Source organism: Microtus oregoni, unplaced genomic scaffold, assembly GCF_018167655.1.
Source record: "Microtus oregoni isolate MIOR12 unplaced genomic scaffold, Mior012 000081F_ref0000091, whole genome shotgun sequence".
Lineage (NCBI taxonomy): Eukaryota > Metazoa > Chordata > Mammalia > Rodentia > Cricetidae > Microtus > Microtus oregoni.
Window position 1 is genome coordinate 4,021,911 of NW_024544541.1, and position 6,178 is coordinate 4,028,088.

A 6,178-nucleotide genomic window follows, 5' to 3' on the forward strand; every position below is an offset into this window, starting at 1 on the left:
CTCCCTGTTCAGCAGAGTCAACACAAGATTAGGTTTAATTTAGGGGAAGAGGGAATAGCGGAGTCATTACTCACAGGAGATTAGATCAGACCTGGCTGGGTATCCTGTGCAGGCCCGGGGCTCTCCTGGGGTGCAGAAGTAGAGGAGCCCCAAAAGACGACCCCCAAGCCCTTCTGGGTCCTGGAAAGCTTGGGCCTCTGATGACCGAGCCTCAGAAACGGCTCAGCCGGTAGAGCGTTTTCCCAGCATGTGTGGAGCCCCCGCTTCGATCCCACCTAAACTGGGCACGGTGGCATACCTACAATACTGGGATCCGGAGAGTGGAGGCTGGAGACTCAGACATTCAAGATCAGCCTCAGGCATCGAGAGTCTGTCTAAAACGGGGGTCAGGGGGCGGGGTTGTGGAGAGACCCCTGGGTTGAGCCTCTTCAAAGCACAGCCCACCCTCGAGGATGGAGACTCAACTCTCAGCCAGGAGCCTGCCTGGGGTTTGGATTCAAATCCCCGGGTCTGAGGCTGCCGAGCTGAGCACTGCCTTGATGATGCGATGCTGCCATCTGGTGGTTGTAAGAGGAACTGCCCTTTCCTTCCCTCAACGAAAACCGTATTTACAAGACAAATCAATTAGGAAAGGAAAGAGGACTGTTTCCGGCTCCGCGGTTAAGAGCATGGACTGCTCTTCCAAAGGACCTGGGTTTAGTTCTCAGCACCCACAGAGCAGCTCACAACTCTGTAACTACAATTCCAGGAGATCCAACGTCTTCAGGCCTTCTTGACACCAGGACATACATGCAGACAAAACACCGATACACATAGAGTTAATTAATAAAAAGTGATTTTTCCATTACAAAGTGTCTAAAAAGAGGCAATCACCAGGAATCTACAAGGAAATTCATTTTACATCACATGCCCCCCCATAATTAAAATGTTTCAGAACCTGAATTGAAGACTCATTCGATCGGCCTGGGCTATGTCCCATGCCAGAACGCTGAAATCTCCATCCCTACCATGTCCATTTCAGCCCCAGCTCCTCCCTGACCTCCAATAGGAGCCCATGTCTGATTCTATATGGTGCTGACTTGGACCACTCGGGGAGCTGGAAACAGCTTCCCCATCCTCTGACCACGTGAGTAGCCAGTCCACAGCCTCTCCCACCAGCAACAAGAGGCAAAGGTTAACACTGTCAGCTTGACAGCTCCTAGGAGACAAGTCTCTGGGCTTGTCTGTGAGAGGGAGAGTCTAGCCTGGGCTAAACGAGATGGGAAGACCTAATGTGGGTGGCCCCGCCCCACACGTGGCAGCCCCGCCCCACACGTGGCAGCCCCGCCCCACACATGGCAGCCCATCCCACACATAGCAGCTCCATCCCACACATGGCAGCCCCATCCCACACGTGGGCAGTCCATCCCACACGTGGCAGCCCCATCCCACATGTGGGCAGTCCACCCCACACGTGGGCAGTCCATCCCACACGTGGCAGCCCCATCCCACACGTGGGCAGTCCATCCCACACGTGGGCAACTCCACCTCCTGCCTCCATGCTGGATTGCTCCATGCCTTGGTGGACTGCACCCTCACACTGTGAGTCATGATAAACCCTTCCTTCCCTTAAGTTGCTTTGGTCGGGTACTCTGTCACAGCAATGGAACAGTCACTGGATGCATGGGGGTCTCCCAGAAGGGGCTAGTGAGCCAGGATGAGCCTGGGCTCTTCCCGGGAGTCCTCAGCATGCACCCGGTGTCACTGCAGACACTGCTGGTGACAACAGAACCGCTCACCTTCACTGTTCCCATCCTCTCATCCAGCGTTCTCTGGAAACATGATTTTACAGGCAAGATTGGAAACTGCCAGTGTCTGATTCTCCCCACCACGTTCCCAGCAACTCCCTCTCCCCACAGGCCACACAGTGAGCCCTCAGGAGACTCTCTGGGTCACCACCTACATCTCTATGCTCATCAAACTATGTGCCAACACTCCAGGCATGCTGGCTTCTTTCCTAGTGTGTAGACAAGTTCATTCCCAACCTCAGGGCCTTTGCATTTGCCAGTGCTGTGATGTTCTTCTCCCAGAGCTCCGTATAGCTGGGTCCTCTTCATCGTCTTCAAGGGTCGCTTCACAGAGACCCCTCCTGAGCACCTTGAACAAGTGACATTACCACCCTCCATCTAGCTTTGTTGACAGTACCATAGCAATCAATGCCCACGCAGCTGAGCAGAATTCTATTTCTACAAGGACCAGGGGGCTGTGTGACCAGGGGGCTGTGTGACCAGGAGATTGTGTGACCAGGAGGCTGTGTGACCAGGAGGCTGTGTGACCAGGAGGCTGTGTGACCAGGAGGCTGTGTGACCAGGAGATTGTGTGACCAGGAGACTGTGTGACCAGGAGATTGTGTGACCAGGAGGCTGTGTGACCAGGAGGCTGTGTGACCAGGAGGCTGTGTGACCAGGAGGCTGTGTGACCAGGGGGCTGTGTGACCAGGAGATTGTGTAGCCAGGAGGCTGTGTGACCAGGAGGCTGTGTGACCAGGAGATTGTGTGACCAGGAGATTGTGTGACCAGGAGACTGTGTGACCAGGAGACTGTGTGACCAGGAGGCTGTGTGACCAGGAGGCTGTGTGACCAGGAGGCTGTGTGACCAGGAGACTGTGTGACCAGGGGGCTGTGTGACCAGGAGATTGTGTAGCCAGAGGCTGTGTGACCAGGGGGCTGTGTGACCAGGAGATTGTGTGACCAGGAGACTGTGTGACCAGGAGGCTGTGTGACCAGGAGATTGTGTGACCAGGAGATTGTGTAGCCAGGAGATTGTGTAGCCAAGGGGCTGTGTGACCAGGGGGCTGTGTGACCAGGAGATTGTGTGACCAGGGGGCTGTGTGACCAGGAGATTGTGTGACCAGGAGGCTGTGTGACCAGGGGGCTGTGTGACCAGGAGACTGTGTGACCAGGAGATTGTGTGACCAGGGGACTGTGTGACCAGGAGACTGTGTGACCAGGAGATTGTGTGACCAGGAGGCTGTGTGACCAGGAGATTGTGTGACCAGGAGGCTGTGTGACCAGGAGATTGTGTAGCCAGGGGGCTGTGTGACCAGGGGGCTGTGTGACCAGGGGACTGTGTGACCAGGAGATTGTGTAGCCAGGGGGCTGTGTGACCAGGAGATTGTGTAGCCAGGGGGCTGTGTGACCAGGGGGCTGTGTGACCAGGGGGTTGTGTGACCAGGAGACTGTGTGACCAGGAGATTGTGTGACCAGGAGGCTGTGTGACCAGGAGATTGTGTGACCAGGAGATTGTGTAGCCAGGAGATTGTGTAGCCAAGGGGCTGTGTGACCAGGGGGGCTGTGTGACCAGGAGACTGTGTGACCAGGAGATTGTGTGACCAGGAGGCTGTGTGACCAGGAGATTGTGTGACCAGGGGGCTGTGTGACCAGGAGATTGTGTGACCAGGAGGCTGTGTGACCAGGGGGCTGTGTGACCAGGAGACTGTGTGACCAGGAGATTGTGTGACCAGGGGGTTGTGTGGCCTTGGAAAAGGTGTCTAATTTGTATGTGCTTCAGTTTCCTCACTCATAAAATATAGAAACAATTGAGGCAGGAGCAGTGGCTCAGCACTTAAGAGCACTCGCTGTTCTCCCAGAGAACCCAAGTTCAGTTTCCAGAACCCATGTCAGGAAGCTCATGACTACAGGTAACTTCACTCCCAGGAGATCTGGTGCTCTCCTGGGGCACGCACATGCATGCGACTTACACACAAAGACATACACTCTTATACATAAAAAAAAAACAAAAATTAATCTTTAAATTTTATCTTTTGATATTATTAATTTTGATTTGGGTTTTTGTATAGGAGGATTTTTTTTATTTTGTTTGTTTGTTTGGGGTTTTTTGGTTTTGTTTATTGTTTTAAGACAGAATCTCACTGCGTAGCCCAGGCTGTCCTAGAACTCACTATGTAGATCAGACTCACAGAGATCTACCTGCCTCTGCCTCCAGAGTGTTCAGATTAAAGATATACACCACCATGCCCGGACATTAAGAGAAACTAATTACCCACCCCACATATGAGGCACCCCACATAGGTACCCACATATGAGGTTGTTATAACTCAGTATGTGACACAGGCCAAGCTCTTAAAGGTGCCGGGTGTGTGGGGAGAGCGCCACCTAGTGTTGGCAGCTGCCTTCATCTGATCGTTTGTGACCGTGCTTCTCCTCCAGTGTGTATCCCAGCAGAGGCTGCCTGCTTGACTGGATTTAACTAACTCTCTACGTAGACCAAGCTGGCCTCACACTCACGGATATGCACTTGTCTGTCAGTGCTGGGATTATAGGCCAATGCCAGCAAGCCCCCCTCCCACCGTGGTCGCCTCAGAGCAGGACATGGAGGAGGGCAGTTTGGGAGTCTCAGTTTCAGTCAGTGAATGTGGGGATCGAGCCTCCTCCTCTCCCCAATTTCTCCTCTCCCTGTCTCTCCCAGGATCCAGGGAAGCCGTGTGTCTAGGGTCAGGAACACACATTTTGTAGGCCTGTAATCCTAGCTACTAGGAAGGCTGAGGCAGAAGGATAACAAATTCAAGGGCAGCCTGGGCTACATAGTGGGTTCATTGTTAGCCTGGGTTACAGAATGAGTTCAAGGCCAGTCAGAGCAACTAGGAAAACTCGGTCTCAAAATTAAGAAGTGTCAAGAGGATTGGGGTGTAATTCAGTGGTTAGAGCGCTCGTCCAGCGTGCAGGAGGCTGTGGGTTCCTTCTGCAGCACAGAAGGGATAAAGTAGGGGTTCACCACCAGACACACCAGGGCCTCCCCTGGCTCTGCTTCTTCACGATGACAATCTCTGCTCATCTCTGAGTGGACATCAAGTGCCCTGTGCCCCATGAGTCAGGCATGCCTGGCCCCCACCTGAATCCACATCTCAGTAGGCAGCTAGTCTCCCTGAACTACTGAATTTAACTGTCATTCCAGCTTGGGGTCTCTCCTGTGGGTTTCTGCTCCTTGAGAAGCCATTTTGACCTGAAGGCAGACAACCCAGCATCAGAGCTTTGGGCTCCCTCCTTTGAGCTGGGTAAGCTACACACACACACACACACACACACACACACAGTCCTAAAACTCCTCCCTGCTTATCCATTTCAGCCCAGAAGCTCAGGAGTTCCCGTCCCCTTCCACTAACGTCGGACCCAAGGTCACCAACTGCTTCCCTTGTGATTAGCAACTGTGGTAGGGTGAGCCCTGCCTTCCCCACAGACTTGGGAATCCCCTAGAAAGGGCTGGGCTGAGTGGGAGAGCTGGAGAGAGCGGTATAGGACTGGAGAGACGGCTCAGAGGTTAAGAGCACGTGCTGACTGTCCTTCCAGGGGACCCACGCTCAAACCCCAGCACCCACGTTGGGCAGCTCACAAACGCCTGTAATTCCAATCCAGGCAATCTAAGGCCTTCTTCTTTGGGCACCGGAACACATGTGGCAGATACACACATGTCGTCATGGGGTCAAAGTGTGTCTTCCCTGTCTGACTGACAAAGCCCCATGGCGGAGACTTTGCAGCAATTAGACAGGAGGCCTAAAGACATGCCAGGGTTCACTGCTGTGGCAGTCTGCTGACTCTTCAAGGGACAGAATGTTTTCACTTCAAGGCCCATGAAGCTCTGGGTTACAGCCCCGGGATTTTGGAGGAAGGAATAGGTGTCAGAATGGAGACACCAAGGGTTGGCCCAGCTTGGCGGCTGCCCCACCTCACCAGTAGGTGGCATTAAAACTCGGACTGAACGCAGAACATGGTGACAAGAACTGTCACCCCCCAGTCAGTCACAGAGCCTTCTCAAAAGGGGCTGAGATGCCAGAAAGCAAGCAGCCTAAACACACACACACACACACACACAGCCTGACACACCCTTCCCACTGCCTGCCACCCAGCATGGAGCCAGCTTCTAGACAAGACCTGTCCAGGAAGTTTAATGCGAAGCAGGAATGAAAAGAGTAGCCAAGCACACACACACACACACACACACACACACACACACACACAGAGAGAGAGAGAGAGAGAGAGAGAGAGAGAGAGAGAGAGAGAGAGTAACCAAGTAACCAAATCTGGTGGGGCCCCCACAAAACCGCTCCAGAGAGGGATGAGGACAACGCAGTAAGTCACAGCCTAACTTCTGAGCCAAGAGGGGTCTACAGGGCAAGCACCCC